Below are 12,550 nucleotides of genomic sequence, written 5' to 3'. Positions count from 1 at the left end.
TGATTGTGCAAAATTCGATCATTCTCTCTCCAGCTCCATTTCTGTCACCGAGTCCATGTTTTCCAACTACTGAATCTTATTCACTGTTCCCAACTTTTGCATTCTAGTCACCCATTATTATCAATGCATCTTGATTGCATGTTCGATCGATCTTCGATTGTAAAAGTTGGTAAAAATCTTCTATATCCTTTTCCTTGGCTCTGGTTGTTGGTGCATATATCTGAATGATAGTGGTATTCACTGGACTTCTTGTATGCATATGGATATTATCCTGTCACTGACAATATTGTACTTCAAGATGGATCTAGCAATGACTTTTTTAACTATGAATGCAACTCCATTTCTCCTCACCTTTTCTTCTGCAGAGTAATGTATCGTATGATCATCCATCTCAAAATGCCCCATGCCAGTCCATCTCATCTCACCAATGCCTAGTATGTAAATATTTATGCGTTCCATTTCTTCCTTTACAATATCTAATTTTCCTACATTCATAGTTCTCACATTCCATGTCCCAATCACTAGTGTCTCCTTACAACTGTTCCTCTTCCTTTGTATTTCCATACTTGAAAGCTCAACCTCAAGAAACTATAGACAGATATCTTTCATGAACATAGATGCAAAAATACTTAACACAATTTCTGACCAATACAATCCAACAGAATATTACATAATAATTTATCATGACCAATTGTAATTCATAATAGATATGGTTCAACGTAAGAAAGCCAATTAACATAATTTGTCACATTAACAAAGCAAAGAAACTCCCACACACAATTCTATAAATCAATGCACAAAAGGCTTTTGACAAAATCTAACATCACTTTCTTATTAAAGCACCCAACAACATAAGAATAGTAGAAAATATCCTTAATATGGCGAAAAGTATATACACAAAACCAAGAGCCAATATATTGTTCTCACCAGAGAGAAGGTAATGGCATTCCTTTTGAGAACAGTAATTAAGATGATGCCTACTATCACCACTCCTATTTAATACTGTATTGGAATTCTTAGCAAAAGCAGTAAGACAAAAGAAGTAAATAAGAATCACTCAAATTGCCAAAGAGAAAGCAAAACTATATATATAGATGATATGATAGTATAATTAGAAAATAATAAACATTCAGTAAGAAAACTCTTGGACATAATCAACTAATTCCGGAAAGTAGCAAGATGAATGATGAGTAAACAAAAATCAAGGAATGCTTGAACAGACTCATCAGAAAAGAGGAAACTGAAAAGGTCATAAGAACATTTCCAACAACAAAGAAAAAGCCCTGGACCAGATGGCTTTACTAGAAAATTCAGGGAGCTGTCACGAATTCTACATAAAGTCTTTCAGAAAATAGAAAAGTCTGATTTCTCTATAACAACAAAGATAATATAGAAAATGAAATAAGAGGAACAATACTAATTACAATAGCTAGCCACAACATGAAATACTTAAGATTGAATCTTACTAGTACACAGAGGATCTATACAAAGAAAATTACAAAACAACACTATAAGTGGCATCAAGATTGGTGGAAGACTAATCTGTAACCTGCATTACAGAGATGACACATTTTCAATTGCCATTGAGAACAGGAATCCCAGAACACTTAATTGTGCTCATGTACTGTTATATATACAGAACAACAAGTTGTCTCAGCAATATAATAGCATATGATTCAAAATCAAGAAAGGCGATTATCAGGCTTATATCTATTCTCGATACTTATTTGATCTGTATGGCAAGCAAAGAATTTGAGAAGCTGTACTATATAAATAGAATGTGGCCTCAAGATTGGAGGAATAATCATGAACTAACCCACGTTATGCAGATAACACAAGCTTTCTTACAGAAAATGAAGACTTAAAGCACTTGCTGCTAAAGAATAAAGACTACATCTCAACATCAAGAATCCTCATCGGTGGACCAATAAATAATGCTGAAATGTGTAAAGAAAAGATTGAATTTGTCAATGATTTCATTTATTTGGATACATATACCTATGGTAATAGCAATAAAAATATTAAAAGTCTTGCATTGTAACAGAAATAGATAACTAGTAAAATGTGTATGAGGATCTAAGGTGAGGAGTAAGGGGGTGTGGTGGGGCAGCGGGCATAATCATGGCGTCTCATGGTCTATTGGGTGGAGGGGGGAGGGTTGCAGAGGAGGGGGAAATTCCAAGTGAAAAGCAATGTATACAAACTTTGTAGGTGAATTATTGTGAAAGTAAAAAAAAAGAAGACAACTGAGAAAAATATATATAAATGTTCAAAAGGGGAAGGAAGTAGGGTGGACAGAAGAAGAGGCCAGGGGAAATACTGTTAGAATAGCAGAAGTTAGTGGGCAGAGGAGAGGATGAAGGAATTGGAAACATTCCATGAGGAACAGAAGAGAATGGGGATTAATAAGCATAGATCAACAGTAACTAATTATAGGAAAGATTCTATGAGAACTTGAAGATAAAGGGTGTTAATATGCATAGATCAATAATAGTTAATTACATAAAATACAATGTATACGAATGATTGTATAAAACACAACGTACCTGAATGAGCATAAGAAAACTAATAAAAACCAAAAAAGAGGCCCGTCTCCCTCGCCGGCCGCTGTAGCCGCGGGGGCGCGTCCCGGAATGGAACCTGCAGTCCTGATTCCCTGGTGTCAAGAGAATTGCTGGGAGGCCGTGTGACAGGCTTGGAGGAAAGGGGCACTGTCACTTCCAGAACTTACTTCAAAGGAGACAGAAATACCTGAGCAGAGATTAAAGCTCATCCAGAAGACACACAGACAGAGGGGCTTCCAGGGCCCAGGGAAGATGGGTATCGGGCACACGCACCCGATGCACTCTCCAGGCTGGAGCACGGAGAACCGCCACAGGCTGCATTAGGCGAGAGCCAGAGCCGAAATGTCTCAGGACCTCTGATACGCCTGAGCCCATTGTTAACAGTCAGTTTATCTGGTGGCCCTGGAGAATTCCAGGACGTCGACGGACATCTTGTTGTCACTGCTACTGTGAAGGAAAGACGGACAGGCTGGACAAGAGCTATCGACATAACCCCACGGGAAAGCTTTCTGAGCAGCGCAGAAGTCACTTTGCAGTAAGGGACAGTCACAGTACTCTTGAGTTAGATGGAAAGTTCGCGGCTGCCAGCCAGGCCAGGGCTGGGGAAACGGAAGGCTCTGCTGAGCTGACCGGTGACGAGAAACCCTTTCTTCAGGCTGATCCTATGCCCTTTTGTGCTGAGATTCAAAAACCCGGCTTCTTCAAGCCCCAGCTCCCCAGACCACAGCAAAGTCCCCGAGTCAAGAAGCCTTAAGTCTGCAGTGAGTGTGGCAAAGCCCTCAAGAAAAAGGGCAGCCTGCTTATTCACCTACAGACTCACACCGGAGAGAAACCCTTCCTCTGCTCGGAATGTGGGAAGGGCTTCAACCACAAGGGGAACCTCATCATTCACCAGCGGGTGCACACCGGCGAGAAGCCCTGCGTCTGTGGGGAGTGTGGCAAGGGCTTCAGCCAGAAGGTCTGCCTCATTGCCCATCAGAGGTTCCACACGGGGAAGGTCCCCTTCTCCTGCGAGTGTGGCAAGTTCTACACGCAGAAGTCCACCTTCATCTAACATCGCAAGGTCCACACGGGCGAGAAGCCCTTCCAGTGAAGTGAGTGCCAGAAGGCCTAAGAGACGAGGCCCAAGCTGGTCGTCCATCAGCGGTCCCACACGGGCCCTACCGCTGCGGTGAGTGTGGGCAGGCTTTCGGCTAAGCCTCCAACTTTAATGCCCACAAGAGAAAACACAAGCGGCAGAAGGACCGAGAGCCCGTCAAGGCAGAAGACACGTCCAGGGAGAGCCCAACCTCTCCCTGGTACCTGCGATGACCTCGTGCAGGGGAAAAGCCCTCCTGGTCCACACGCCTCCTGCGTCCACTTAGACCTCAGTCAGCATCTGCGGACTCCTGAATACCAGGAGTCTGGTGCTTGTGGGCCAGCCGGTGGCTGGATGCACACCATCGGGAGAGACCAGAGAATCCGTGCAGCCGAGGAACCTGATGGACACCGTGAACGTGATGGTACCCTCAGTGATCAGTTACATTTTATATTACATCACGTGAGAGCCTGGGGGCAGGCTTCAGAGCTGTCTCCAAGCTACCAAGTCGATCCTGAGCAAACAATAAGACTGCAGCTGTGAGGGACGTCCAGTAGACTCACCCTCTGCGGATGTTGGCTTCGTACTTCAATAGCCAAACCCACTCCATCGATAGACAGGTGCATTCCATCGATAGCCAGGCATGTTCCAGTCATCAACCAGAAACACGTACACACCAGTCCTTCTTGTAGCATGCCCATTAAACAGCATCTATCTGAGCCAGTGTCTGTGGAGGAAGCTTGTCCTGTGTGTTTCTAAAAAAAAAAAAAAAACGGCCATTGGTATCTCAGATAAGCTGTAGATGGACATCCACCTGGAAGGAGTGTTGCAGACCGAGGGTAAAGTATTTGTATAATTATTAATAATGACAGACAACCAAGAGTGAGACGAGAAATAAAGAAAGACAGACCACCTCTTTATCCAAAGGGAAATCACCACCTTGTCCCGAGTTCGGGCACCAGAATGTTGCAGAGGAGGGTAAAGTATTTGTATGATTACTAATGATGAGACAGACAGCCAAAAATGAGATAAGAGAGATTAAAGACAGGGGGCCAGCAGTCCTGATGACTGAAGCGCCCAAGTGATGAAAACAAAACAAAACAAAACAAAACACCCAAAACAAAACAAACAAACAAACAAAAAACAAAAACAAAAATGAAACAAGTATTGCATTGGGGAAATCTACCTACACAAGACATAATGTCTTCAAATGTTTTTCATTGAACAAAGAAGCATGATGAAATAAAAACTAATAACTTTAATTGTGGTGTTGGAAGAGAATTTTGAATATACTGTGGAGAAAGACCAGAGAGAAAGAAAAACAAAGAATGTGACTTTTTAAAACTATAACAAGCTCTTTGGCTTCTAAGGCAGGGTAAAGTTGGTGCCCATTGTATCCCACTTTCCTTTAACTTCAAAGTCAAAGGAAACTGGAGAATACACTCACTCATAGAAATCATCTGGATTCATTGGAGTGGAAATAGGAGGCATAGGAGAATGAAGAATCAGGCTGAGATTGAATATATCCCTTCAGCACTATCCACCTAGCATTCATTGATGTATGTATAAGTGGAAAAGGATTGTTGGCTTAAGAAGCAAGGAGTCATGAGTACTCTTAGCTTGTTAACTTGACCCCATGTAGGTGATATAGCTGAGTGAAAGGAACAACTGGTCTAGAATGCAAGGAGAAAGGTAAACTCCTTGATTTGGGATTGACCCCCATTTGGACCTAGCCACAGGTTGCTGGGGATAAATTTTCCAAACCCAACCAGTTATAGAGAAGATGATCCATACTGTGAGCTGGGATTTATTGCTGCAACCTAATGACTTGTTCTGGACCGGATTTTCCTTATTAAACAGAAGATTCTTCAGGAAAAAAAGACATGCTTGTTCCTTCAGAGTACTGTTTGATAGGGATAGGCAAGTCAGAAATTGGTTATTTAAAATTAGTAGAGAGTCCAGCCCTGCCCACAGCCAGCAGATGCCAAACTGCCCCCATCACCACTGGCTCCACTTTGCATCTTCTACAGGTGAATCTGCCATCAATACCCACTACTCTTTCACTCTTATAACAGGAGTTGTACAGTGGCTGGCACCTTGCAGAAACTCTCCCCTACACTTGACTACTACATTCCAGGAGCTAGCTGTCTGCTCTACCATCATACTAATTGTTATCATCTTGATCAGGTCACATTACTTTCAGTTTCCACCCTTGCCCCAATAAGACAAGCTCCATTCCTGGACAGAAGCTAGCATGTTGCAGAACCTCTAACACAATTGCTCAGAATCCAACCAGGATATTACTATGCCCAGGGATATCATCTTGTTTTGCCAGCCGTGTGGCTTAACGGGAAGGTCCCAGCAACCAGCATCACAGGAATACAGTCTTGGGAAAGAAAAACAGAGACAAGGTCCTTCCTGAAAACCATCAGAAAGAGTGGTGTAAAGAGACAGGGAATCTGAAGGCAACACTACACAGTCAACGGAGGGCAATAGATTTCAGAAGATGCCCTGGCCTGCAGAGTCTTCAACGTGGACCTAAGGAGGAGGAGTGCGGATTGAGAAGGGACAAGAGACGTGAAGAAGGGAGACAAGACAGATTTTGATCAAGTCTCAATTTATTAAAATTTTTCACAGGCTTATGTAGGAACTTGCCTAGATCTCTTAGGTAGGCTGGGTTGCTATGGAAACCCAGCCTCAGAATATCAGTATGCCACATGAATGAAGAACATGCCCTAAGACCTTGAATTACAGACACTGAGCTAGTGAGGGAAGCAGTTTCCTTGAGACTGGATGGAGATTCTGAGCTGAACTTATCTCTAGACATGCCAGGCAGGCCTTTATGGAATAGCGTTTAGTGAGCAGTATAAAGCAACTTAGGCCTTAGGTCAGGAGCCTCAAAAGTGGCTCTCTACAGGTCCCCCTTCTTTAGTTTATAAAGGCCACTGCTGACTCACGTCTGTCTTAGGCTACATGCCTTAGCATTCTTTTTTTACACAGGTTTCTTACCCATCATTAGAAAGCAGGGCAGCTTTAGCCCTGTTTCTGTCTTAGGTTGGTAACTGGGTGAGTGAAAAGGAGGCATGCTAATCCCGTCATTAGCAATGAGCCCCTAAGAGGGTGACTGGTCCTTGACCACATCCCCTTAACTTTTTGGCCATTAATGACAGATTGAGCTTAATTGGAGAATAAGGACCTGATTTTTTAAGAGGCCTATCTGTAGTTACACACGCTGTATCTCACTACACTGCTCAAAAATGAAATTATCACATTCCTTTGCCAGGCCTCAATCAATTAGATCTAGCCGATGGTAATGGACCTGCAAGGGTTTGGCCTGGATGGCATCTATCTGTTGTTTTACAAAGCTAGTTAATTTTCTAAGTGCCCATGGCCCAAAATATATTAACAATAGAAACCCTTTTAAAGGTCCTAGCAGAGAAGGAAGTAGAGTAGTTAGCCAAATGGAAGTGGAAAACCAATTTTTGAAAACATTGTTGGTCGTTTTCTCTTTGCCTTTTTCTATGTTCCAAGCCTTCCCGGACCTTAGCATGGAATCTTTGACCACACCAGAGCGGTCCATATAAAAACAACATTCTTCTTTCAATGCTGTACAAAGGCCTCCTTGCTGGAGGAGGAGCAAGTCCAGATCTCTGTGGTTCTGAAGGGCCACCTCGGCGAGCGAGGTGAGGGATTTCTTGGGGTGAGAGCAGTCTCCAGTCATTTGAGATCCAGATCGATGGATAGGTGAAGACCTGAGTAATGCTTATTGTAGAGAACAAGAGAAGTTATTCCCACCCCTGTTCCACTTGCCCCTAATCCTAGCAGGATGGCAAGAGTCACTGTAGATATAGGTTCTCTGCGTGTTTTAAGCAATCTTTGGTCATCAGTAGGGTCCCAGGTCTGGGCAAACTGTTTTTCTGAGTAATATATCAGCCTAGGGATTAACTGTACCAGAATACAAAAATATGTTTGATTACCTTTAATGAATTAAACATAAATGCAAGGCGTAAGGCCATCACTACAGGCCTACCATGAGTTTGTGAATGGAATAATATAAGAGCCTGTCTGTACTCCAGTAAAATTGTAACAATCTTATTGCATAAATGCTGGTGAGAAGAAGGGATGGTCCCTAAACACAATTCTTGTCCTGAAACTGACTGTAACATACGCTTGGTAGATCCTAGCTGACTCCATCTGCATTCTGAATGGTTAGTAGAAACATTATATTTTTCCTAGGGTAGCTATTCCTTCATAAAAAGAAGGGTTTGCATTATAACACAACCAGCAAGAGTTGGTAAGATCAGGTCTAGAATGACATAAAATCAGGAAGGCATGTTGAATAAGGTCAATCAAAGTATCTTTAGTAGATTCATAAGCAGCCGGCATAGAAGTGCTTATAATTGAAAGAACTATTTTATCAGGGTTATTAGGATGATCTGAGACAGGAACGACCGGGGGATTGTTAATGAGTGAATTAGGCCCAATTCTTACTGCACTTTCAGGAGCTGTTTTTAGGTGCAGTGAGAACAGCCGTCGTGATCGAATACAGAACAGTATAATCTAATTTCCCCAAATTTAGGGGAGGTCCAATTGGCTTTGCATCCATCTTCTGTAAAGGAAATTTTAAATGTGGGTGTAGTAGGCCATGTTCTACAATTCCAAGTTTCACCACCAATGGGTGGGGTACATTGAAGAAAGCCCACTTTGATTAGGATTTTAGAGGTAGGAAGGGTCCACCAAACACGGCCTTTCTCCTCGCAACCCCATTTTTCACAGTAGAAATTGGAGGGTCCCTTGCAGCCTTACTGACAGGCTTGGGGTATAGAGTTCCTTGCTTTTTTATTTAAATCATTTTTGATAGTAGAATGAGTGTGCATTACAATACTTTGTTTTTGAGGATTGTAAGAAATTTTGGTTTTATGACAAATATTAAAATATTCATAAAAATTTTGAAAACTCTTACTGATATAGCTAGCAGCATTATTAGTCTTGATTACTTTAGGAATTTCTAATACAGAAAAAGCTAATAAACAGTGTTTTATAAGATATTTAGTTGCTTTTTCAGATCAACAAGATAATACCACAAAACCAGAACTAGTATTGACAATAACATGGGCAAATTGCAATTTTCGAAATTTAGGAATACAAGCTACATCCATTGGCCAAATATGATAAGTCCTTTAGGATTTACTTTAAAATGTGGAACAGATAATAAAGACAAACATTTCTCATATGATTTTACAATATTTTTATGTAAATATTTACTATTAGCATGATGAATATGATGAAATTGTTTTGCTTTTGTTAAATTAAAATTTATTGAATATTTATCAGCTAATGCATTTTCTTTTGCTAAAGATTCCGGTAAAGAAGAATGAGACCTAATATGACTTATAAAAGTATGATTGTTTCTTTGTCTTATTAATAATTGAATATGTTGAAATAATTGTAAAATTATAGAATTTTTGTTTTGATGAGACATACTGTTTAATAATTGGAAGTGCATTAGCTATATAAACACTATCCCAAAATATATTTCTATTTTGAGGGTAATTTATTAAAATTTGCTTAGTAGCTTTTAATTCAGTTTGTTGTGTTGAAAATGATGAATATTCAACTATTTTAAAATTTCCAATTTGTCCAAAAATAGCTTTTTCTTTAGAAAATTCATCAGTAAATATTGCAAGAGCATCAGAAATGGGTTGATTAACAAAAACACTAAGAAACATAAATGAATTTTTATTTGAAAAATATAATAATTTATCTTTAGGATAATAATGAATAATTTGACCAGGATAATTGGTTAATGCAATCATCCATTCTGAACAATATTGATATAGCCGATCAACTTGTAAAGTATTATAAGGGACAATGATTTCATAAGGTTTTATATAAAAATATTGTAATGACTCCTTTCTTGACTGTCCTATTGAGATACAGCCTGTGGATAAGTCCACAAAACCTTTTTAGATGAATGGGATAAATGAATCAATTTTAAAGGAGCATTTTGCCACAATACAGCAGTAGGAGTCCTTTTAGTGTTTAAAATACACAGCAAGACAGAAGAACTCCCGCCCGCCACCAGACGGGGCTCCACCCACCGCCAGTCGGTGTTCTGCCGCCAGACAGGCTGGGAAGAGACCTGGGAAGAACAACAGTCAGCCACCCACTGTGGAACTCCAGAGGAGCAAAGACTGTGAGACCCTCAGAGGAGAGAAGGCTACCTGCCACTGTGTGACCCCCCTGCAGCCTGCACCTGTGTGACCCCCAACACACAGGGTGCTGCTGCATAAAGCCCCAGCAGGGCCCAAGCACTGCCCCCACCTCTTGGTGATAGTGTCCAAGCCCTGTGCTCCTTACCCCCCTAGTCCCTTGCTTTCCTCCCCTTCCCCGCCCCCCTTGCAGCTCCACAACCATGCGCCTCAGCCCCCACCACAGCCCTGTGCCCTCAGGGCACCACCGCGGATCCAGCCATCACCCGGAGCTATCAGCCGAGCTGTTGTGGAATTAACCTGGCAGGAGAAAGGCCAGTAGAATCTTATCTGTGTTTACTGGGGCATTGCTGATCACCCGGGAGAGCACCTAAGGGTGTGTCCACAGGTGGGGAATTTGGCCGAGCTCTCTTGGGCTACACCAACTCCTCAAAACGAGCCAGCCAGCTGGCTTTTGTGAACTCTGCAGACCAGCCAGAGGCTATTGGGTTGGTGGGAATTTGACCTTGACTTTTCGGATCCTGTCGGATCCAGGACCCTGCTGGAGCAGGGGCTATTGTGAGAGGGCACCTGCGTAAGTGGCACCAGGCAGGGAACACTGAGAAAACCATTGGGTAGGAAACAGACAGCAGGAATTTGAGTAAGGACCCCAGTCGTGAGCACACTGAGACAGCAGAGGTTTGAGTAAGGTCCTCCAAGTGATTGACCTATGAGTCACTAGCGACTTGATGGTACATAACAACAACAACAATGGTTTGTTCAGTGCTCTTGTCCAACACCACAGCTCAAAGGCATCGATTTTTTTATCCCTATTTTTTTTCATCCCTAACACATTGTCCAACTCTTAGATGCATAATAAATTATAGGAAAAACTGTGACCTGAATTAGACACACCTTAGTCCTCAAACTGAAAACATTACTCCTCAATAATTTAGAGAAGCCCCTAAGTAGCAGATTTTTCCAGTACAAAGTGTCTCCTTATTTCTTGACTCACTGGTGTTAATTGTGGATCCAAGTAAGACGAAGTTGTTAACAATTGGAAGCTCCATATTTCCTTTTCTTCTGCCTTTTTCTGTACTGCTTTTCATTTCACCTACTTTCTATCCATCAAAATATCACTCACTTCCCAAAGTTGAGCTTCTGTTCCTCTAGCTCTGTTCTAAGTCTCTAGCCTTTCTTTTATCCCCTATTACAGGTTAGAAGGCTTGCAAAAATGACCATTACTACCACTCTCAGGCTTGCTTCTAGGCCAAAATACATGGTAAATCTTGCCATTCTTTCTACAAAACATGACTCTATTTATAGCCAGTTGAACTTCGATGGAGTGATTAATGTTTGTTTGTGTTTTTTTTTTTACCCCAGAAAAACATTAGTGCATTGCAACTTGGTCTCTGTGTCATTAAGAGAATAAGATCATGTTGGCCTGTTGGAGAATAAGAGATTCAAGGGATATTTATTAAGTCAGCTGTCGTATATATGAGTTAGATCATCCTAGAAAACAGAGCTCTAATTAGAGCAGGAAAACTAGACATCAGACTCACCAGTCAAGAGAACACAACTAAATCATCCTCATTTACTTTGAAATAATTAATAATTCAGTATTGGAAGTTTTATACCTTTTAAAAATTTTATATTGATTTACATACCAAATTTGTATACATTGTGTTTCACTCATGTACATTTTGTTTCACACATTACTAAATTCACATTATGTTTCATACAATTATTCCCATACACTGTGATTTATAAAATTAATCACCATTGATCTATGCCAATGTCACTTACTAATAAATCTGGGTCCTCCCTCTGACCTCTGTTACTACTCTCAGGCCCCTGTGCCTATCTTGTTATCCCTTTGCACTTGTATACACATCTTACTAGTTATCTATTTTTATAATAATGGCCTTAGGCAGTACTTGTTCTTGTCAGACTGAGTTAGTTAACTCAGCATAATGCTTTCTAGCCTCTCTTATGTTAGATAGTATTTTTCTAAATCATTGCTCCTGATTGCTGCACAGTATTCTATTGTGTGAATGTAGCACAGTTTCACATACTGTTTGTTGATCAACATTTGGATTATTTGCATGTCATTTCTGTTGTGAATAATGCTGCTATGAGCATCAATATATAAATCTCCATTTGTGTTACAGTTCTATTTTCCTCAGGGTATTCTTAGCCATGGAATAGCTGAACACATGGAATTTCTGTGTTCAACTTTTTGAGAAAATTTCAAAATGCCTTTCAGAGTGTTTGCACCATTTTACAGTTCCACTAAAAGTACATGAGAGTTCTAATATCACCACATTTATTGTTTCCTATCCTATTAAACTTTGCTACTATTCATCCTGGAAAGGGTTAAACTGGGTGGCTCTTTGGAGGCAAGGATTCTGAGGCTTCATCTAACATACTTTGGACATATTGTAAGAAGAGACCAGTCCTTAGAGAAGGACATCATGTTGGGGAGGGTGGAGGGACGGCGCAGGAGGGGAAGGCCATTTTTGAGGTGGATTGATTCAGTCACTGGGGTAATCAGGATGGGAGTGTCAGAGACAGTGCAATTGGCACAAGACAGAGCACAGTTTAGGGCTGTTGTACTAGGGTCGCTATGAGTCGCAAGTGACTCGATGGCACATAACAACAACAACAGCTATTACTGAAGTGTGATGGTATCGCCTTGTGGTTTGATTTGCATCTCT

At 41.1% G+C, this 12,550-nt stretch overlaps 1 pseudogene; it reads left to right on the top strand.

Annotated features, from left to right (window-relative positions):
- The first annotated feature begins 3,774 nt into the window (after positions 1–3,774).
- LOC102875129 overlaps positions 3,775–12,550 on the top strand; it is a 49,016-nt pseudogene continuing 40,240 nt past the window's right edge.

Source organism: Elephantulus edwardii, unplaced genomic scaffold (genome assembly GCF_000299155.1).
Source record: "Elephantulus edwardii isolate Elephantulus edwardi_28Jun2011 unplaced genomic scaffold, EleEdw1.0 scaffold00520, whole genome shotgun sequence".
NCBI lineage: Eukaryota > Metazoa > Chordata > Mammalia > Macroscelidea > Macroscelididae > Elephantulus > Elephantulus edwardii.
Note: the sequence above shows the minus strand (reverse complement) of the source record. Positions and strands in the feature narration are given on the sequence as shown.